The 23,259-nt window shown below is 40.4% G+C and overlaps 1 long non-coding RNA gene across 1 annotated transcript in view; it reads right to left on the reverse strand.

The window, feature by feature from the left end:
* Positions 1–2,236: 2,236 nt before the first annotated feature.
* Positions 2,237–23,259, reverse strand: part of LOC308630100 — a 48,790-nt gene continuing 27,767 nt past the window's right edge. The window contains exon 3 of the long non-coding RNA XR_014017758.1: positions 2,237–2,350. This is a non-coding gene — a long non-coding RNA (uncharacterized lncRNA). The remainder of the gene's footprint in view (positions 2,351–23,259) is intronic.

The following is a 23,259-nucleotide window of genomic DNA, read 5'->3' on the forward strand; positions in this document are numbered from 1 at the left end:
GAGAAACTGACACAGTTGAGAAAACTTTAGTGTGAATGTTTGTGGTTTTTATATGATTAGGAAAAAACTCATTTTTCACTCTTAATGGTAACACGCTTCAACCCAGTCTTTTACTGGGAAGCTTCTTCTGTGCCAGACATGAAGGAGTTACTAAGATATATAAGCTAGTCCCCCTACTGTCAGGGAACTCTGTTTAATAGAGGAAAGAGACACATAAACAGATGGTGACATTGCAGTGTGGGATGTGCTATGGTCCAGGAAGGACAGGTTTCTGTGGGAGTTCAAAGAGGGTTCTCTAATCCAGAGCCAAGGTGAGCAAGCATAAGTAAGGTTTGAAATAAAACTAGCTAACATTCACTGAGTGTTTGGCATGGGCCAAGCACCCTTTTAAGCACATGGCACATGTTAGCACATCTAATCTTCACCAAAAGCCCATGAGGAAGGTACTACTATTACCCCACTGTCTAATGAGGCTTTTTAAAAGGTTAGTGACTTGCCCAAGGTTACATAGCTCTGAAGATACCGGGTTGGAATCCAGAGTAAGGTCAATAAGCATAATAATGGCCCCTCAAAGATGACCATGTCCTAATCCTCAGGACCTATAAATATATTACCCTACAGGGCAAAGGGGAAGTAAAGATACAGATGGAATTAAGATTACTAATCCATAGGCCTTAAATAGGGAGATTATCCTAGATTATCCAGGTGGGCCAATATAACCACAAGGGTCCTTAGAAGTAGAAGAGGGGGAGCAGAAGAAGAAGCAGAGGGAGATCTGAGCTACAGAAAACAGTCAGACAGAGATGCAGCTCTGCTGGCTGTGAAGATGAAAGACGGGATCCCAGAGTGGAGGAATGTGGGTGGCCTCTAAAAGCAGGAAAAGGCAAGGAAACAGATTTTTCCCTAGAGCCTTTGGAAAGGAAAAGAGCCGTGCCAACACCTTGATTTCAGCCCAGTGAGTCCCATTCCAGACTTCTGAACTCCAGAACTGTAAGATAACAAACTCGTGTTTTTTAATTTTTATTTATTTATTTATTTATTTTTAGGCCGCACCATGCATCATGTGGGATCTTAGTTCCCCAACCAGGGATTGAACCAATGCCCCTGGCATTGGGAGCATGGAGTCTTAACCAGTGGACCACCAGGGAAGTCAATTTATGTTGTTTCAAGCCACCAAGTCTGTGGTAATTTGTTACAGCAGCAGTAGGGAACTAATACACAGGCCCGGGTCTTTCTCATTTAAGAGCACAAGGCTTTGACTCCAGAACCCTTTTCCTGAGATTTAACTTAGAAGAATGTAAGCCAATATTCTTGCATGTGCAGCTTGGAACATTTGGCCCTAAATTCCTTACCTCATTCTCATCCACTATGAGAGGCAGCACCAGCCTTCCGACCTTCATTCATCGCCCAGAGACCCTCCTTGTACTTTCTCCCTATCCCCTTGGCATTTCTCAGAGCATCTTTAATTCATCTGTAAACTACAAAGATTCATTGTGTACTGATTTTCTCCTAGAACATGACCCAAATTGCCAAAGAAAAACCATACGCACAGTGCCATGATCAGAGGGGAGAAATGTTTTCATCAAGCACCATGACTAATCCTATCAGCCAGAATGTCACTGCCCGGACCTGCAATTTTTGTTTAGGGTGGAGGAAAACCTAAGAAGTACCTAGTAACCTTGACAGAAGGCAGAGGTTCGCTGCATTCAGTTATACCTCAAAACATACTTGGTTTCATTCAAGGCAAGTATACCAAAGAAAGAAGAAAATAGCTTCCCTCCCTGCATGTCCAGGCTGCTGCCTTGCCTTGCCTGCAGCTCTTCAAGAATGAGTGAAGAGGAAAATCCAGCTCAGGGTACAGGAGACCATGTTTGCTGTCTATTGTTGGCTGCAGAGCTGCCAAGACCATGAGAGCAAGTGAAATGGAGGCTCTCTCCTGACTGCTTACTCAGGCATCAGCCAGTGATCATTACATCATCTTTGCAGTTCATCTCCCAGCCTTCAGCACGTTCTCTGGGTCTCTTGTCAAGGGGCAACCAGAATGAAGTGCAGTTCACTGAGAGGATCCTTCTGACAGGCAGCCGAAGGTAATGAGCACCAATGTTGAGGTCACAGCTGTGTGCTGGAGTCGTGAGAAATGACTGATAATAGGAATACGGCAAGGCGGTGGAAGTACTTACACAACAGAGATAGACAAAGGCTACAAATCAGAGTTTCTCCCCTCCTCACGCCTGCCCCCAAAGCTGGCTTATCAGGACACCACAGGGTCATGCTGGCTGTATGCATTTTGAGACATGATGTCTATTTACTTTCTTTTGAAAACCAGCACCACAGATTCATGCCATTCAGCCTGTAGACCATGAAGACAGAAAACAAAGGACAGTCAGTCACCAAGAAAAATACAGCTTCCACGCCCAAGCACTACTCTTCAACAATTCCTTAGATCTCCATGGGAGTTCAAGTACCAAATATCTATAAAAGAATTAAGATAAAAACCTAGTATGTTACAGTAGAAGCTCTCCCTGGGGTTCAGGGGAAAGAGAGGCTATTTGGTAAAAATCAGAGAAGTCTTCATGAAGGAATTAATTGGGGCTTTAGTCCTTATTTTACCGTCAATTACTGAGCACTTCCCGTGGGCAAAACCCTGTTCTAGTTTCTGTGGGGACACAAAGATGAATCTGGATGTGGGCCCTCTCACAGAAAAGTCTGTGACTTTGAGGGACCTCCAAGAAGGCCCCCTGGGCATCGAGGCTCTCATTTGGGAGCTGTGCCAAGACGATTTTCCTTGATTCCTGCTGCTCCCCCATTTTCAGTTTTTCTGCTCCTTGGCACCCTAACTTGACCTGTTCCTTTGCTTCTGTCTTCTCAGAATTTTGGACTTCATATCACATGCCCAAAGCCTTCCATGCTCTCAGCTCACATGCCAGCCCCTCAGCACACCCTAAGGCAGCCCCCATTCACACCATTCACATAAGCACACAGAGGTACAGATATGCTTTATCACATCATTCAATTTATTTCTTTTGTGGCAAGTATCATAACCTGTACTTCGGTCATTTATTTGTTTACTTTTTTATTGTCTGTTTTATCACCACCGCCTGCCACTAGGTAAGTTCTCTAAAGGGCAGGGACCTTACCACCATAGCTCTAATACCTATTGCCACGCCTGTGCATTCAACAATAAATCTTTAATTACTCAATACAAATATAAATGAATTGCAGTGATTGGACCTCAGAGGATGGGGTGGTTACACCCAACCAGAAAAACTTTACAGAAGAAGTAGGTTTTGAGCTGAACCTTGAAGGATGGGTAGGATTTGACAGGCAGAGGGTACAGAGTGAGTAACAATGTGCAGCAGTAAACACAGAGAGCGGAAACCAGCAGAGGAAGAGATAATGAGGTTGCTCCGAAAAGACTGGACACATAGCCATTGCCAGCAGTTCAACCATACATTCAAAACCTACGATTCTGGAAAGAGAAACATCTTATAATTTTTCTTTTCTTAAGACTGATTTCAACATTGAGCTCTACAGAATCCTCTTCCCGCACAGCTTGGCTGGGAGTAGGGTGGAGGGATGAATGTTTATTTGGATTTATCTTCCCCACCCTCAGTCAACCAGAGCAACTCTGCTTTAACCTATTGTATCTGTCTGTGCTTTTATGTAAGTTGTGATTTAGGGAAAAGATCCCATCTTTCTTTCTTTATCTTCCTGTACAATGAAAATATTTCTTTATCTTCTATTTTCAACTCTCATGGGAAAATATACACTTCTCTTTTTTTCCTTCTTAAATAAGACTTTTTTTCAGAGATTTAGATCCCTTACCATATATAGATTTTGCAGAGTAAAGATTCATTCTTTTAAGAAGATAACACTTTTGAAATATAGATTCTTTCTTCTTTCCTATGGATCCTATGATCCATACACAGATCTATTTGGAAAGTATGTTTATGACTATGTTGAAAGACAGGACTGTATCATGGACATGTTTAAAGAAATGGAAATGGAGAAAATATATTTAAATATCTAGGTAGAAAAAATTGTCTTCTGGGTACTGGGACAGTGTGCCAAAATTTAAGGGTGAATTGAAATAAATGGAGTAGCTGTAAAATATTCTGAACTGCATTCAAAAGATAATCATTAAAATTCAAAGTACACTTATCAGCTCTGACACTTTTATGTTGCATTCTGCCTCTGACAGGTTTAGGTCTTCTAGTAACTTATTTCAAATCAAAAGGAGAATCAATGCCCACCCCCCCTTCTTACCCTATGATTCAAATACCAATTTCTTCACAGATCACATCTTTTGTTTCCACTTAAAAAGGACATATACACTACCAAACGTAAGATAGATAGCTAGTGGGAAGCAGCCGCATAGCACAGGGAGATCAGCTCGGTGCTTTGTGACCCACTGGAGGGGTGGGATAGGGAGGGTGGGAGGGAGGGAGATGCAAGAGGGAAGGGATATGGGAACAGATGTATATGTATAACTGATTCACTTTGTTATAAAGCAGAAACTAATACACCATTGTGAAGCAATTATACTCCAATAAAGTTGTAAAAAAAAAAAAAAAAGCACCCCTACACAAACCTTTATCTGCCATGGCCTGATCAAGAAACATGTCATTTTATCTTGACTGGTATTAAGAACTTTGACATCCAAAAAGATTCAGAAATACTCCTATTGATTAATCCTTACATGGTATTAGCAGTTGAAACCCTGCTACGGTAAATTCAGGGTAATTAAAATTGTATGATGATAAGTCTCATCCATCTAGTAGCCCATTTATTTCAAGAAATTCTAACAAATGAAATCATTTGGAGTTCAATTACAATGAGATTTGGTCAATATTTTTAATATCTTGGTGAAAAGTATGGGAGTAAAACTGATGGTCTGACAAAGAGACACAAAATTTAGGATTAAAGGTCATGATATTTTCAGGATTCTCTTGTCCCATCAAGTTATACAATCTCTACTTCTGGTGCTGACCTTCATATTAGAATGCCTTAGTTTCTAGTTCTAGCATATTATGAAGTGCAGTAGTGGATTCATGCCCATGAAATCCATGCACACCACCACCCAGAAGCATCTGGCTTAATAGGATGGTGGAATGGCCTGTTGAATACTCAACTGTAGCACCAGTTGGAAAAAAAAAAACTCTGAATGAAAAAGACAAGATACAGTTATGCTTTAAGTTAACAACCAAGATAAGGTGGTGTTTCCTCAATAAGCAAAATATACAGGTCCAGGCTGCACAGAATGAAATTTTGCCACAATATGAAATTTGCAACAATATGAATGGACTTGGAAGGTATTTTGCTTAGTAAAATAAGTCAGACAGAGAAAGAAAAATACCGTATGATATCACTTATATGCGGAATCTAAAAAATACAACAAACTAGTGAATATAACAAAAAAGAAACAGACTCACAGATATAGAGAACAAACTAGTGGTTGCCAATGGGATGAGGGAAGGGGGAGAGGCAAGATAAGGGTAGAGGATTAAGAGGTACAAACCACTATGTAAAGTAAAGAAGCTAAAAGGATATATTGTACAGCATGGGGATATAGCCAATATTTTATAATAACTATAAACAGAGGGAGTATAACCTTTAAAAATTGTGAATCACTATGTTGCACACCTGAAACATATATAATATTGTAAGTCAACTGTACCTCAATGAAAAAAGATTTAAAAAAATTGATTCAGGGCTTCCCTGGTGGCGCAGTGGTTGGGAATCCACCTGCCGTTGCAGGGGACATGGGTTCATGCCCCGGTCCGGGAAGATCTCACATGCCACAGAGCGGCTGGGCCCGTGAGCCATGGCCGCTGAGCCTGCGCGTCCAGAGCCTGTGCTCTGCAACGGGAGAGGCCACAACAGTGAGAGGCCCACGTACCACACACAAAAAAAATAATAAATAAAAATAATAGACCATATTTTATACCATGAAACAAACTTTAGCAACTTTCAAAGAATTGAAATCTTACAAAGTGTATTCTCTGCTCATAACAGAATTAAACTAGAAATCAACAGCAGAATGATATCTGGAAGATCCCAGGTATTTAGAAATTAAGTCCCCAAATAACTGGAAATTAAATAACACATTTCTAAATTACATATTGGTTAAAGAAGAAGTTTCAAGGGAAGTTAGAAATATTTTAAGAGAGGAGTGTTGGTATCTCTGACTATAATTGTGGATTTGTATATTTGTTCTTAGAGTTCTCTTGCTTTTTGCTGCATGTATTTTGAAGCGCTGTTACTAGGTGCATAAACATTTAGGAGGTTTTTGTCCTCTTAAATGACCAGTTAATCATGATGAAATGATTCTCAGTATCTCTGGTAATAGTCTTTGCTCTGAAATCTACTTTGTCTGATATTAGTGTAACCACACCAGTTTTCTTTGATTAATAATAGCATGGTATATATTTTAATTCTTTTATTTTTAACTTATTTGTATCTTTATATTTAAAGTTGGTTTCTTGTAAGCAAGATATAATTGGGTTTTGCATTCTATCCAATCTGACAATCGCTGCCTTTTTATTAGAGTGTTTGGGCCATTTACATTTAACGTGATTACAGATATGTTTGGGTTTAGAACTTAGAAGCAGGAGTTATTCAGTCATCTTATCCCTATTCAGGGAGAGCCTAGCAGAGAATAAAACCAACATAGCAGAAATCAGAGCTATGAGATGAAGAGAAACCAGGTCCTGGTGACACTATCTGAGCCACTGAACCTGGCTGTCCCTATGGCTGCAGTAACCCTGGATCTTCAACAATCTCCATAAATCCCCTTTTTAGTTAAGTCAGTTAGGGTTGAGTTTCCTATTCAACCTTAATTTCTACCTGAAGGAGTCCTAAATGATATAAGGAGTTTTCTCTCTGGATAGGAATGACTTGAACATGTTTGTAGGTTAAGAGGAGGCTAGTTGAGTAGAAAATTATTTAGGAGATGAATAACATAAGAGAATAATACACCTTTATTTATTTATTTAGCCAGGGTAATACAATAGTGTCTTATATTTTATTTTTGTTATATGTACATGCCTATTACCATCCAGAGAAAGTGCCTCTGAGGCAAAGTAAGAGCTCAACATCCAAAGAATGATTATATGCCATGGTCTTACTAAAGGCAAAACTTACTAAAGGCAAAACTCCTTCTAGAATACCTTTTGAATTCCTAGAACTCCCTCAACCCTCATTTATTTAGATGGCTAGCTCCCAGTTAGCCTTCAAGAATTAGTTCAACAGTGTCAAACTCTGGAAGTGTGTCCCTTTAATTTTTCCTCAACCCTAACCCACTCCTAAGCTAAATTAGGGTCCTCTCTTTGATGTCCCATCATGTTTCCTGCATATGGGGATCAGAGCCCTTTTAACCACCATGTGGCCACTTGATTGCCAGAACCATGAGGGTACCTCCTGACTGTGGTGAGCTCCTTTAAACCATAGGGAGGCACAGTAAGTGCAGGGAAATGAGAGTTGGGAAGCAACTAGGTAACTGCTACTGTCTCAGACAGCCTCTCTTCAACTCTGTGTACGCCAATGAAAGAGTCTGTAATTTGCTGCTCTGAAATAATGAAAAGCATCAGAAGAGACTCACTTTTTCTTAATGTCTAGGGTCTGCTTTTACTAACAGCCTTTTTGGTCTGGCTACACTTACCAAGCTTTGAGGTTAAAGGGAAAACAAATTGCACCTAATTTACATGAAGTTAGAAGCTTAGGAAGAACGGTTTTCATCTGACTGCACACAGTATTGTGGAAGGAGAGAAACAGGCACGTACATGCAATTATTTTTCTTCTAGGCTCCCATTAATTGAAGGGCAAAAATGCCCTGCCACATTTCTGAGTTCTTACTTCTACCTGGTGTGCTGCTGAAAATCAGAATTGATTAGAGAATGAAGAGGTCTGTGCCTTTCTTTGTCTGTGGGTTTCCCTTTCAACAAGTCCCCTGATGTTTCACTGGACTGACCAGAGGTGGGTGGCGCAAATTGCAAATCTCCATGGCAGGATGGTGAGGTGGGATGCAGGCAAAAGCTTTTCCTGGACCACACAGAATTTAACTCAGTAAGTGTGAAAATTGTCCATTTTTAAAAAGTATTTTAGCTCCCTCCAGCTAGTTAATGTGAGCAACAAACAAAGCAAACTGCCAACTCCATATTCAGTCATTTCCTTCAAATTGATTCTTTCCTTAGTCATTCAATTTTAAAATCCATTTCCTTTAGCATAGAGTTTGAGAAACTGAGGGAAGATGTTCAAAACATGACAGAACATGACACAAGACAGTATGTGAAATTGGCTACATGAATTATCAAAGGTGAGTCATGGTCAAACTTGTTATGCTAAAGTATAGTCCTCAGAGATCGTTAGTTGAGATGGACACTTAAAGCAAAGATAAACCATGAGTGCCACCTCTCTTAGTCCAGGCTCTCTAGGAAGATGAGCCTCAGGCGAGGATTAAAATATGGATGTTTTCTTTGAGAGGTGCAAAGCCCAGGAGGCAGTGAGGGTGGAACTGCAAAGAGCTGGTCATTCAACAGTTCCATTTGCTGGTGCTATGGAACTTTTCTAGAAGGGCTGCAAAAAGGAACTGCATCTCAGAGAATTCTATAGAGGGAAGAAAGGAAGTGGGATTTATCTGCCCAGCTCACTTCCATTTCCCATTTCCTGTTAGTTAAGGTCTATCTCCCTGCATCAACATGCTGTGTCATCCAGCCCCCTGGTGGCCACTGGGAAAACAAGATTCCACATCTTCAGGATAGCACTCCATCCAGATCTGCAAGTAGGAGTGACCTGGTATAGATGAGCTCTGTATGTGGGGTATGTGGTCCACCACGGTCTGGGGCTTCAATGTGGGGAGCCCTGAAAAGACTCTCACTACTTACCATTGAGATATGCCCCTGATCAAGACTGTATTGGAGCAGTTCAATTTGGAAAGCATGTAATCAAAAAATAATAAAGGAACACTCATTAGAAATTTGATATTCAGCTAGGCTCTGTGGAGGATACAAAGATGTTTATAACTCAATCCTTGCCCTTAAAATATCCAAACATACACAAAGATTTGAGTTCTGGGCTACTAAAACCATTGGAATTTCCAGGGCAGGGTACCTGAGAAGAGGGAGCTGCACAGAGGAGGGGCCCCAGAAGTATAAATAAGCATTCACTATACCTTCTTGGTCAAGGGTTAATGTATTAGCTGTCCATTTCCTCTTAAGCCCAAAACTTAGAAGCTTAAGACAACACACATTTATCATCTTACAGTTTCTGTAGCTCAGGAATCCATTCATGGGCCCTCTCTTTCAGGACTTTCATAAATTCACATATCTGGTTCTTGGTAAGATTCAGTCCCTTCAGAGCTGTTGGACTGAGGGACTTATTCTTTGTTGGCTTTAGGCCAGAGGTTACCCTCGGTTTCTTGCCACTTGGGCCTCTTCAATATGGCAGCTTGCTCATCAAAGCCAGCAAGTCTGCTAACATCTAAAAGTCATGACATGCTACAACCTAATCACAGAAGTGATATGTCATTTCTTTTGCTGTATTTTATTGGTTAGAAGCAAATCACTAGTTCCAGCCCACACTCAAGGGGAGAGGATTATATAAGGGTATGAATATTAGGAGGTGGGGGACAATTGAGGGCCATCTTAGAAGTCAACGTACCATATTTGGACTGCACTTGTTCAAGACAAGATCTATAAGGCCCTGCAGAGATTGAATCTTAAAGGGCTAACAGCTGGGAAAGCTAGAATGGAGATACCTTACTGATAACTGGAAAAGCCTCAAGTATTAGGAAATTAAACAACACACTTGTAAATAGCCCATGGAAAAAAGTCACAGGGAAAATTAGAAAATATTTTAAACAGAATGGTAATGAAAATACAACATATAAAAATATGTGGGCTGAAACTAAAGCTATAATTAAAGGGAGTGTTATAACCTAAATGTTTATATGAGAGAATAAGATTTAAAATCAATGACACAACTTGACACCTAAAGAAAATAGAAAAAGACAAGCAAATTAAACTAAAATAAGTGGGAAGACAAACAACAGATAAAGAAACAACAGAAGTCAATGAAATAGAAAAACAGACAATACAGAAAATTAATAAAACCAAAAATTGATTCTTTGAAGAGATCACAGCTGATAAACCCCTAATCAATAGAAAAATAGAGAAAACACAAATTACCAATAGCAGGATTGAAAGAAGGGTTAGCACTACAGAAACCACAATATTGAAAGTATAATAAGGGAATAATATCATCTTTATGCCAAAAAATTCAATAACAGATGAAATGGGAGAATTCCTTGAAAAACCCATACTTATCAAATAATGGAATTGGTACATGACAGAAGCTTTCTTGGCCCCTGTTTGCCACAAAATCCTAAACAGCAAAGGGAAAATTACAAGAAATGCTAAAGGAAGCTCTTCAGAATAAAAGGAAATGACACCATATGTTAACTCAGATCTACAGGAAAGAATGAAGAGCACCACAAATGGTAGTATATGGATGAATATTAAAACTATATATTTTTCTTCCTCTTCTCTTAATTTATGTAAAAGTCATATTTGACTATTTAAAGCAAAAATTATAATAGTATTGTTGGTTTTAAAATGTATACAGATACATTATTCCATTTATAAGAAATGTCCAGAATAGGAAAATCTATAGAGACAAAAAGTAGGTGAGTTGTTGCTGGAGGCTGGGGGTAGAGGAGAAACAAGAGAAGCTCCTAATGGATATGGGGTTTCTTTTTGGAGTGATGAAATGTTCTGGAATCAAACAGTGGTGGTGGTTGTACAATTTTTTGAATATAATTTAAAAAATACTGAATTGTACACATTAAAGGGGTAAATTTTATGGTATGTGAATTGTATCTCAAAAAATATATATAGATATAATATATATATGGTAAAAATAGCAAAAAGGGGGAAATACAACTATACTATTGCAAGATTTCTACATCTTTCTTGAAGTAATTCTACATAAAGTCTAAGAAAATTGTGATAAATTAAAGATGCACAGTATAATCCCTAGAGCAACGAATAAAAAATAAACAGAAAGAGCACAGGACAGTGGTCCATGAGAAAAGGGAAACTAACAACCAGGCCCTATACTTATCCCAGCTTGTTGCCTAGAGGCAATTTCATAGTCACTGGTACAGCTAGGGGAAGTCAAAGACAACATTTTGGCCTCACTGAAATAGATATGGAGTTGGAGTTTGGGGAGACCAAGGCAGCTGGGAGTTGTGGGCCTGGCATCTGGACTGAAGGGGAAAATGCAAGAAGACTCAGTAATTTGCTTATGGGTCTGCTTGAGTCTTTGATGAGTGCTGGATTAGGTGTGTATAGAGTAGAATTTCACAGAGAGGCAAAAAATGACCAGACAGTTGTAAATATAAAGTTCCCCAAATATGGCCAATATTTTGTAATAACTGTAAATGGAGTGTAACCTTTCAAAATTGTGTAATTAATTAATTTAATTTAATTCCTCAGAGCTCACATCTGGTGGAAAGACAAGAGATCTGACCAGTGATGGTAGAAGGACCTCAGTGATCACCCAGAGAATCCCTAAACACAATAAAATATGATCTCAACTACAGTACCTTGCTTAGTGGGTAAACCCTAGACATGCAGCAAAAGAATTAATATCAGTGCAAAGAGTTTCCACCTTAACAAACTAGATCTTTCTTCTTTTCTAATATATGGAAACTCTCATACATTGCTGGTGGGATTGCAAAATGGTACAGCAACTTAAGAAGACAGTTTGGTGGTTTCTTACAAAACCAAATATATTCTTCTCATACAAGTAATCATACTCTTTGGTATTTACCCAAAGGAATGAAAACTTAGGTCTACACAAAACCAACACACAGATGTTTATAGCAGCTTTATTCATAATGCCAAAAGTTGAAAGCAACCAAGATGTCCTTCAGGGGCTTCCCTGGTGGCGCAGTGGTTGAGAGTCTGCCTGCCGATGCAGGGGACACGGGTTCGTGCCCCAGTCTGGGGAGATCCCACATGCCACAGAGCGGCTAGGCCCGTGAGCCATGGCCGCTGAGCCTGTGCGTCCGGAGCCTGTGCTCCGCAACGGGAGAGGCCACAGCAGTGAGAGGCCTGCATACCGCAAAAAAAAAAAAAAACAACCTAGGAATAAACCTGCCAAAGGAGGTGAAAAACCTGTACTCTGAAAACTATAAACACCAATGAAAGAAATCAAAGATGACATAAACAGATGGAGAAACATACCATGTTCTTGGATTGGAAGAATCAATATTGTGAAAATGACTATACTACCCAAAGCAATCTACAGATTCAGCGCAATCCCTATTAAACTACCAATGGCATTCTTCACAGAATTAGAACAAAACATTTTACAATTTGTATGGAAGTACAAAAGACCCTGAATAGCCAAACAAATCTTGAGAATGAAAAACGGAGTTGGAGGAATCAGGCTCCCCAACTTCAAACTATACCACTAGGCTACAGTAATCAAGACAGTATGGTACTGACACAAAAACAGAAATATAGATCAATGGAACAGGATAGAAAGCCCAGAGATAAACCCACACACATATGGTCACCTTATCTTTGATAAAGAAGGCAAGACTATACAGTGGAGAAAAGAGAGCCTCTTCAATAAGTAGTGTTGGGAAAAGTGGACAGCTACATGCAAAAGAATGAAATTAGAACACTCCCCAACACCATACACAAAAATAAACTCAAAATGGATTAAAGACCTAAATGTAAGGCCAGACACTATAAAACTCTTAGAGGAAAACATAGGCAGAACACTCTATGACATAAATCACAGCAAGATCCTTTTTGACCCACCTCCTAGAGAAATGGAAATAAAAACAAAAATTAAAATATGGGACCTAATGAAACTTAAAAGCTTTTGCACAGCAAAGGAAACCATAAACAAGACCAAAAGACAACCCTCAGAATGGGAGAAAATGTTTGCAAATGAAGCAACTGACAAAGATTAATCTCCAAAATTTACAAGCAGCTCATGCAGCTCAATATCAACAAAACAAACAACCCAATCCGAAAATGGGCAGAAGACCTAAATAGACATTTCTCCAAAGAAGATATACAGATTGCCAACAAACACATGAAAGAATGCTCAACATCATTAATCATTAGAGAAATGCAAGTGAAAACTACAGTGAAATATCATCTCACACCGGTCAGAATGGCCATCATCAAAAAATCTACAAACAATAAATGCTGGAGAGGGTGTGGAGAAAAGGTAACCCTCTTGCACTGTTGGTGGGAATGTGAATTGGTACAGCCACTATGGAGAACAGTATGGAGGTTCCTTAAAAAACTAAAAATAGAACTACCATACAACAGCAATCCCACTACTGGGCATATACCCTGAGAAAATCATAATTCAAAAGAGTCATGTACCAAAGTGTTCATTGCAGCTCTATTTACAATAGCCAGGACATGGAAGCAACCTAAGTGTCCATCATCGGATGAATGGATAAAGAAGATGTGGCACATATATACAATGGAATATTACTCAACAATAAAAAGAAATGAAATTGAGTTATTTGTAGTGAGGTGGCTGGACCTAGAGTCTGTTATACAGAGTGAAGTAAGGCAGAAAGAGAAAAATAAATACCGTACGCTAACACATATATATGGAATCTAAAAAAAAAAATGGTCATGAAGAACCTAGGGGCAAGACGGGAATAAAGACACAGACCTACTAGAGAATGGACTTGAGGATACGGGGAGGAGGAAGGGTAAGCTGGGACAAAGTGAGAGAGTGGCATGGACATAAATACACTACCAAATGTAAAATAGATAGCTAGTGGGAAGCAGCCGCATAGCACAGGGAGATCAGCTCGGTGCTTTGTGACCACCTAGAGGGGGTGGGATAGGGAGGATGGGAGGGAGAGTGATGCAAGAAGGAAGAGATATGGGAACATATGTATATGTATAACTGATTCACTGTGTTATAAAGCAGAAAATAACACACCATTGTACGGCAATTATACTCCAATAAAGATGTTTAAAAAAAAAAAAAAAAACATGGGCAAAGACCTAAACAGACATTTCACCAAGGAAGACATATAGATGGCCAAGAGGCACATGAAATGATGCTCAACATCACCAATTATTAGAGAAATGCAAATCAAAACTATAATGAGGTATTACCTCATGCCAGTCAGAATGGCCATTATGAAAAATCTAGAAACAATAAATGCTGGAGAGGGTGTGGAGAAAAGGGAACTCTCCTGCACTGTTGGTGGGAATGTAAATTGATACAACCACTGTGGAAAACAGCATGGAGGTTCCTTAAAAAACTTAAAATAGAACTATCATATGACCCAGCAATCCCACTACTGGGCATATACCCTGAGAAAACCGTAATTCAAAAAGAGTCACATACCACAATGTTCATTGCAGCTCTGTTTACAATAGCCAGGACATGGAAGCAACCTAAGTGTCCATTGACAGATGAATGGATAAAGAAGATGTAGCCCATATATACAATGGAATATTACTCAGCCATAAAAAGAAACGAAATTGAGTTATTTGTAGTGAGGTGGATGGACCTAGAGTCTGTCATACAGAGTGAAGTAAGTCAGAAAGAGAAAAACAAATACCATACGCTAACACATATATATGGGATCTAACAAAAAATGGTACTGATGAACCTTGTTGCGGGGCAGGAATAGAGAGGTAGACATAGAAAATGCACTTGAGGACATGGGGTGGGAAGGTGAAGCTGGGTGAAGTGAGCGTGGCATGGACATACACACACGACCAAATGTAAACTGGATGGCTAGAGGGAAGCAGCCGCATAGCACAGGGAGATCAGCTCGGTGCTTTCAGATGACCTAGAGAGGTGGGAGAGGGATGGTGGGAGGGAGGCTCAAGGGGGAGGGGATTTGGGGACGTGTGTATGCATATGGCTGATTTGCTTTATTGTGCAACAGAAACTAACACAGTATTGTGAAGCCATTATACTCCAATAAAGATTTATTTAAAAAAAAAAACTAAAGTGACATCTCAGTGACATCACACTACATGCTCATGATGAGTCAGCTGGGGGTTCTACTCTGATTTCTTCTTACTCCAACACCCAGGCTTACAGAGCAGCCCCCATTTGGAGTGTTGTCAGGCAGTGGGCCAGAAATAAAAAGAGTGATGAGTTGTGCATTGATTTTTAAAGCTTTCATTCAGAAATAACACACATCAGTTCAAATCACTTTCATTGACCAAAGCAAATTACATGCTTGGGTTCAGTCATAGAGTCAGCACATATTGAATTTAATTAGGTTTGGAATATGCCAGGAGGGTGTGATGGAGGAATAGAGCCAAGGGAGGAGAGTTTGAAATAATGAACTTCGGTGTCTGACCTGGATAAGAAAAGAAGTGAGGTCGTGATGGGATGTTTGATAGCGATGGGGTCAATGAATTGGAGACCTCTATAAGACCGAAGATGAATGGTCTTGGGAGGCACTTCCTGTTTATTGGGAATGACACACGTAAAGAGGGTTTGGTGGGGGGTACAATTCAACCCACAACCACTAACTGCCTTCTATTTTTCTTATTTATTTAAATATATATATATATTTTTTAAATTTCCCCCCGCTAGAGTGTAAGCTGCACAAGAGCAGGGATTTTGTCTTATTCACCATTATATCCACAATGGCTAGAATAGAACCCAGAACGAGTAATGGGTGTCTTTTCCTTCCACAACACTCCTGAGAAAAGCTGATAAATGATCCCGTCACTCTGGCCTGATAGACAGACTCCAAAGATGATACATTACTTTCTCCACTCCCTGGGCCTTTCTTCCACTGAGCAGTGGAGTTTATTTTTCCTTCTTTCTAATCTAAGAAAAACCTAGGACTCTGATGAACAGAATGCAGTAGAAATATATTCTGGGACCCCTCAGCCCAGGCCTTAAGGCTAGAAGCTTCTACTTCCTTCCTCTTGGAACTCAGTTGCCATACTGTACAAACGAGCCACATGGAAAGGCTATATGGAGGGGAACCAGGTCCTCTGACAGCTACAGCTGAGCTCCCAGCTGACAGCCAGCACCAACTACCAGTCATATGAATGAACCGTCTTGGACAGGCCAGCCCAGTCTAGCCTCTGCAGCCCCATAACACCCCATGGAAGAAAGCAACCTCCCAGCTAAGATCAATCAACCACCAAATTCACACACGCAAAATACAGTGGTGGTTGTCTTAAACCACTAAGTTTTGGGGTGATTTTTTGATTTGTTACACAGTGATAGATAACTGAAACAAAAATTGGCACCTAGTAATGCAATGCTGCATAAGAAAAACCTAGAGCATGTAGGACTGGCTTTGGGAGCAGAAGGTGGATAGAGGCCTGAAGACTTTCAAAAAGGCTATTAGTGAAGGCTGGCAGAGCAGTGAGGAGATTGCTACTGATTGCTGGAGCAAGGGGTAAGCCATGTGTATACCAGAAGAGATTTTATTGAAACTGTTGCCTGGGGTAACAACACAAATAGAAAGGGTGCCTCATGAACTTGTGCATCTGGCTAAGGAGATTTCCAGGCAAAATGTTGAAAGTGTCAACTGGATTCTTTTAGTTTCCTATGCTATGATAAAATACAAGAAGAAAGGAATGAGCTAAATAAAGAACTATTTGAGCAGAATTTAGAAGAAATAGAGACAGTCCAGGGAAATCTTCTAGGCAGCAAAGTATTTTCAAAGTAAGAAATGGCCTTAAGGCAAAGATCAAATCTAGGGCGTTGACAGTAAAACATAGCTTCAGTGTAAAATTCATATCAAAGGTGCAGCTCCAAGATCTTTTGCAAAGACCTTAGATAGATTGAAGTTGTACCCGAGAGACCCTTAAGCCAGACAAAAAATACTTCTAAAAATTTTAAGGGCATGACATGCAGACCCCAACAAGAGAGCTTCTAAGAACGTTAAGGCTGTTATTCCACAGCACCTCAAAGCAACTTTGATGCCACTGTATATCTAGTAAACTAGCAAAAATAAATAAGAATATTAACAATCCAATGCGGATGTGGCTTCAGGGAAACGTATTGTTGGTGATGCTGTAAAACTCTTTCAGTATTTTTGAAAAAGCAATCTGGCAACAGGTAACAAAATGTTCATGTCTTTTTCCCAAAGAATTCATCTTTAGGAATTTAGACCTAAGGAAATGACCCCCAAGAGATAATTTTAAAAGCCAATGGTCTAAACAAGCCTTCACAGTCACATTGTTTATAATAGAAAGAAACTGGAAAGAGCCCAAATGTCTAAAAATAGAGCTATGGATGAGCAAACTGTGGCATATTTACATGATGGACTGCTCTATAATCATTAAAAAGACAAGTTTATGGATTGTGTTGACTCAAGGTTATGTGGCTTTGAAATATTATTAATAAAGAGCAAAGTACAAGATGATAAGTGCAAAGCTATTTTAACTCCATAAAAATAAGTACTGTCTATCTATTTTTAATAAAATAAAGAAGGGCTTCCCTGGTGGCGCAGTGGTTGAGAGTCCACCTACCGATGCAGGGGACACGGGTTCGTGCCCCAGTCCGGGAAGATCCCACATGCCGCGGAGTGGCTGGGCCCGTGAGCCATGGCCGCTGTCCCTGCACATCCGGAGCCTGTGCTCCGCAACGGGAGAGGCCACAACAGTGAGAGGCCCGCGTACCGCAAAAAAATAAATAAATAAAATAAATAAATAAAATAAAGAAAATGTGCACATAACAATTTAATGTTTGGTATGTTTTAAACTTAAAGTGCTTGATATCCTAGTTTGAAAGGGTAAAGAGGATACTTTTGGCAATTACTAGGAAAAAAGTTAAGGGAAGTTAAGACGTGTATATATATGTGACAGGGACCTATATATGTGACAGCCCTTTGACACAGCAACAGAACTAAGGAAGAGTAAGATATTATCCCTGGGCTCATTAACATTCAAGAAACAAACAAACAAACAAAAACCGGGTAGATTATAGCATAGGTGAATTTTGTTTGTTTGTTGAATTCTGTGGAAAAGACCAAAGGGATTTTCTTTTTCTTTCTTTCTGGCCGCCCCTCGAGGCTTACAGGATCTTAGTTCCCTGACCAGAGATTGAACCCAGGCCCTTGGCAGTGAAAGTACAGAGTCCTAACCAGAGTGCCAGGGAATTCCTCAAAGGGATTTTCAAATTGTTGTTTTTAGAAATTCTAAGTTTTATAAAAACTTGCTAGAGTTCTGTATTTTGTAAATGGAATTAGGCTTTAGATAATATTGTGAAATTATACATTTTTAACCCATCATTTTTATTAAAAATGTTGATTTTTAACTATTGTCTTTGTTTTAAAATGTTCTTTTAAAACGCTTGAGCATTACGGGAAAAAACAAAGGAGAAAGTAAAAAATATATATATCACCTAAAATCAATCCTATCTCTGAGAAATAATCATTGTTAACATTTTGTAAACATCATTTCAGCCAGGTTCATTTAGTCAGGGTTCAACCAGAGAAACAGAACCAGTAGGAAAGATATTTTCATAGATTATTGCAAGGAAATTGTTTACACAATTGTGGAGGCTGATTACACAAGTCTGAAATCAATAGGACAGGCCATAAGGAAGGACAGGATGGAACTCTGGGGCACAGGCTGAAGCCACTGTACACAGGCAGAATTTCTTCTTCCTCAGGAAACCTCAGCTCTGCTCTTAAAGGCCTTTCAGCTGAATCAGACCCACCCAGATTATCTAGGGAAAAATCCTTAAACTTAACTTAAAGCCAACTGATCATGGATTTTAATCATATCTAAAAAATATCTTCACAGCAACACCTAGATTAGGGTCTTTCTTATTGAATAACTGAAAAGTTTAGCCTAGTCAAGGTGACATGTCAAAAACACCATCACAGTCCACGCCTTGTCAACATGGCACCCAAACGCACCTCTTTAAACCATACTTAATCTCCAGATAAAAACAGTAACAAGTCATACTTCTTGACATGATACAATTATCATGTGTACAACAAAAATCACACTAATCCTTTCTCTAGAAGAGCATGCAAAGTCCTTAGGTATTGTTCACTCTTCTCCTTTGATATTCTATAACTTAAATACTGTGATATAAATTTACCTTTTACAAATACATCTTATGTTTGATGATAAGGGGATAAGAGAGGGAAGAAAACAAAATATTTGCTTAACATATATACAACATATTCATAAAAATTAAGGAAGAAGTACTTATCACAATTAGTCCTCGTTTCTGCAACTGGTCACCTGGTCATAGTATTTACAACTACGTTCTTCTACTTTCCATTCCATGTTCTCTTTGCCCCCAGCAAGCACCTCAACCAGACATGGTTCTTTACCTGGTAAGGTGACCCAGGACTTCTTTCCCAAAGGGCCTGGGACATTAGCAGTCCAGCCTGAATTGGGTTGTTGTAGTTTTCCATCGACTTTAATCACTGAGCATGGTAGTACAGAGAAACACCCTTGAGGGATTTCCTGATTCCAGGCATACTCTTCCTCACCACCATTGTGTAATGGATGCCTAGTTTCTCCTTGGTAATCAGGATCACTCATCATTCTTTGCCTACTGATTTGCAGAAATGAGGACCCCAAAGTGACCAGGTGATGGTCTCAACTTCCATCTCAATGGAATCATTGTTGTGTCTCTCGGTAGAACTATCCCTCCCTTTGGAATTTACATCTCTAGACCAGCAAAGCCTAAAGACACAGGGATGGAAAGAAAAAATTTGCTAGTAGAGTACCAGCCACTCACATTTCTACCCTTTGATAGACTCATGAATCCTGGTTATGGGAGACATAGCCTCATATATTGGACACTGATTTAGAGCATATACAGAAACCTAGAGGTCATTTCCTAACCCTGCAAGGTATTATCACCTACCTGGTGCTGCAAGTGAGTCTTCAAAAGGCCATTCCACTATTCTATCAAGCCAGCTGCTTCAGGATGATAAATATTGCCAGCAAAATGGTGGCACTTAATCTCCAAAGGCAGGGTGGACACGGTTTCCATGATGGACAACAGAGGAAAAGCAGTCATTGGAATAGTCTGACCCACAGAGAACTATGGCTTTGATTAGTTAACCATGGGGTCCTAAGTAGCACATCAGTAGTTGCCAGAGAGTGGAGGTTGGGGGGAGTGACTGCTAATGCGTGCAAGGGTTTCTTCTGAGGGATGACAAAAATGTTTCTGGAATTAGATAGTGGAGATTGTTGAAAAACTACTTAACAAAAATCCCTAAACTGCATTTTAAAAGGTAAATTTTATGGTATGGAATTTATGATATGTGATAAAGTAAATAAAGAAATCACTTACTATGTCTTTACTTTTTTTCAAAAAAAGATGTATTTCATATAGTCTCATTTTAGAAAATTAGAAAGTACAAATAACACAAAAAAGGAAAATGAAATCACTTGAGAGTCAAAACAAAGAAATAACAGAATGAGACATAGTTTCAACTTTGAAGGGACTTGTATTTGGGTACTCTATATCTTAATATACAAGCTAAATGCAGTATGATATAAAAAGTACTACTGGGGAATTTCCTGGCTGTCCAGTGGTTAGGACTCCATGCTTTCACTGCTGAGGGCTCAGGTTCAATCCCTGGTCTGGAAACTAAGATCCCACAAGCCTCTGGCGTGGCAAAAAAATAATAATAATAAATTAAAATTTAAAAAAATAGGGGCTTCCCTGATGGCGCAGTGGTTAAGAATCCACCTGCCAATGCAGGGGACACGGGTTCAAGCCCTTCTCCGGGAAGATCCCACATGCCGCGGAGCAACTAAGCCCGTGCGGCACAGCTACTGAGCCTGTGCTCTAGAGCCCGCGAGCCACAGCTACTGAGCCTGTGTGCCGCAACTACTGAAGCCCACGTGCCTAGAGCCCGTGCTCTGCAACCAAAGAAGCCACTGCAATGAGAAGCCCGCGCACCGCAATTGAGTAGCTCCTACTTACCGCAACTACAGAAAGCCCTTGTGCAGCTATGAAGGCCCAAAGCAGCCAAAAATAAAATAAATAAAATAAATAAATTTTGAAAAAAAAAAAAAATAGAAAAGTGTCCTTCAAGGTCACTCCCCAGCCCCTTAAAGAAAAAAAAAAAGTACTATTAAACTGTGACCTGGCGGTTTCCCTGGTGGCGCCGTGGTTAAGAATCTGCCTGCCCATGCAGGGGACACAGGTTCGATCCCTGGTCTGGGAAGATCTGACATGCTGCAGAGCAACTAAGCCCATGCACCACAACTACTGAGCCTGCGCTCTAGAGCCCACGAGCCACAACTACTGAGCCCACGTGCCACAACTACTGAAGCCTGCCCGCCTAGAGCCCATGCTCCGCAACAAGAGAAGCCACTGCAGTGAGAAACCCACGCACCGCAATGAAGAGTAGCCCCGGCTCACCGCAACTACAGAAAGCCCACGTGCAGCAACGAAGATCCAACTCAGCCCAAAATAAATAAATAAATAAAATAAATTTATAAAAAAACAAAACAAAACAAAACTATGACCTGTCTACTGCAGGGATTAAGTATTTCTGGACGTTCTTTCCCCAGATGGGATAAATTGCCTGCTAGCTTCCCCCCACCACAGCCATGCATTATAACTAATGGACCAACAGTTGGTCCTGTCTCAGGAAGAAGAGCAGATCCACCCTCCGGCAATGGCCCATGCCGTAGGTTGGCTCTTGTTGTGGCTGCTAACCTGTAGGTGATCTGGTGGAGAAGACAGCCAAGAAATATCGATGAATCTAACTCTAGTCAGAGGACTCTACTAAGGCATTTTGGCCTTTTGTCATTTTTATTACTTCATATATGGTGTTCAGCGATCCCCACTGCTTGTGTTTGCTACTACCGTGCCCTGGGGGAGCTCCAAGAACAAAGTGCGAAGTTTGACAGGACCTCCTCCACCTTCCTAGGTACTCACGGCCCACCTGGCAGCTCTCCTGCTTCAAGGCACTTTAGCGAGACCTGTGGAGTATCCACCATTCTCCAGGAAATCTAATGACACCTTTCATGGATGGGATCAATTCAAACGTCCTGCTAGGTCACCTTAGAGACTATTGTGAAGTCTTTTTCCAATATGAAAATGAGATGCTCTGGAGCTTCAGAGACTTCCTCTCCGGAGAAGCTGAGAAGTGATTATCTGTAATCACTTTTCTCTCTTCTCTGCGTTCTCCGTGTACTTTCTTCAGCTGGCACAAAGTCTCCCAGCAGCCACCACCACGTCTACCACGCAGGAGGCAGCCTGGAAGCCGTTCTCTATCAAGAACCTGGTTACTTAATTGTGCATTTTCAATAGAGGATGCTATGCTCACGATTTTGTTTTCTGACTCACCCTGCTTTCACTTTTGTGGTACAAGAACACATCCCTTCCTCTGTTCCTTGAAACAGTGTTTTGGTTCTGATGGGTCAGCTAAGTGCAAGAAGAATGAACTGGCTTTGCATCATGCCAAACTGCGTTACAAAAATCTTAACCAAGTATAATCTGTAGAGAGAAAGAAAAGAGAAGTGGTGTGTCAACACTGTGGGAGGAGGGGGAAAGGGACCAAACCTCCAGGCTTCAAAGCCCTGTTTCCCAGTACTCACTTCCCACTCATTGCTTTAAATAGCTATTCTTTTGTGTTTCCGCATCCTTGTAATCAGTTCTTGTCAGTAGGAACTGTATTATGAATTCACACCTTTAATTCCTAGTTCTGTGGCTGGATGAGTTCATAGAACCTAAGAGATAAACCTGAATAAGGTCCTAAGAGGAGAGATGGGGGAAAAAGGGAAGTGAAAGACAAGGTGGTTCTCCCCGAGGAAAGGAAAACTGAACTGCTTAGCACCACCAAAGGCCTGGGAGAGGGCTGAGTATTCGATACCCTAAATAAAGTTAGCAAGTAGGGTTTGTTGGGGCCTCAGTTACACACTGATCCCATAGAACTAACAAGGCATTATGTTCAGGGTAGGGGTACAGGCAGTCAAATCAGACCTACTCTTAGTCCAAGGGGTCCAGTGACTGGACTAGTTTGCATCAGAATCCCTGGCACAGGGCTTTTAAACTTTACACACACACACACACACACACACACACACACACACACACACACACTCCAAGTGATTCTAGAATGGGTCCTGGTACAGAGGAGAGCAAGAGTGGTTTGCAAATCTCCCTGAGTTATTCTGCTACATGACTTCATCCACGGCCCAGCCATTTCCCTGGCTTAACCTGCGAGGCCACAGGAAACCCTCCTTTCCTTCTCACTCACAAATGCTGCTTCCCTCAACATGCCAG

This window comes from Mesoplodon bidens (assembly GCF_964165515.1).
Source record: "Mesoplodon bidens genome assembly, chromosome: 16".
Taxonomy (NCBI): Eukaryota; Metazoa; Chordata; class Mammalia; order Artiodactyla; family Ziphiidae; genus Mesoplodon; species Mesoplodon bidens.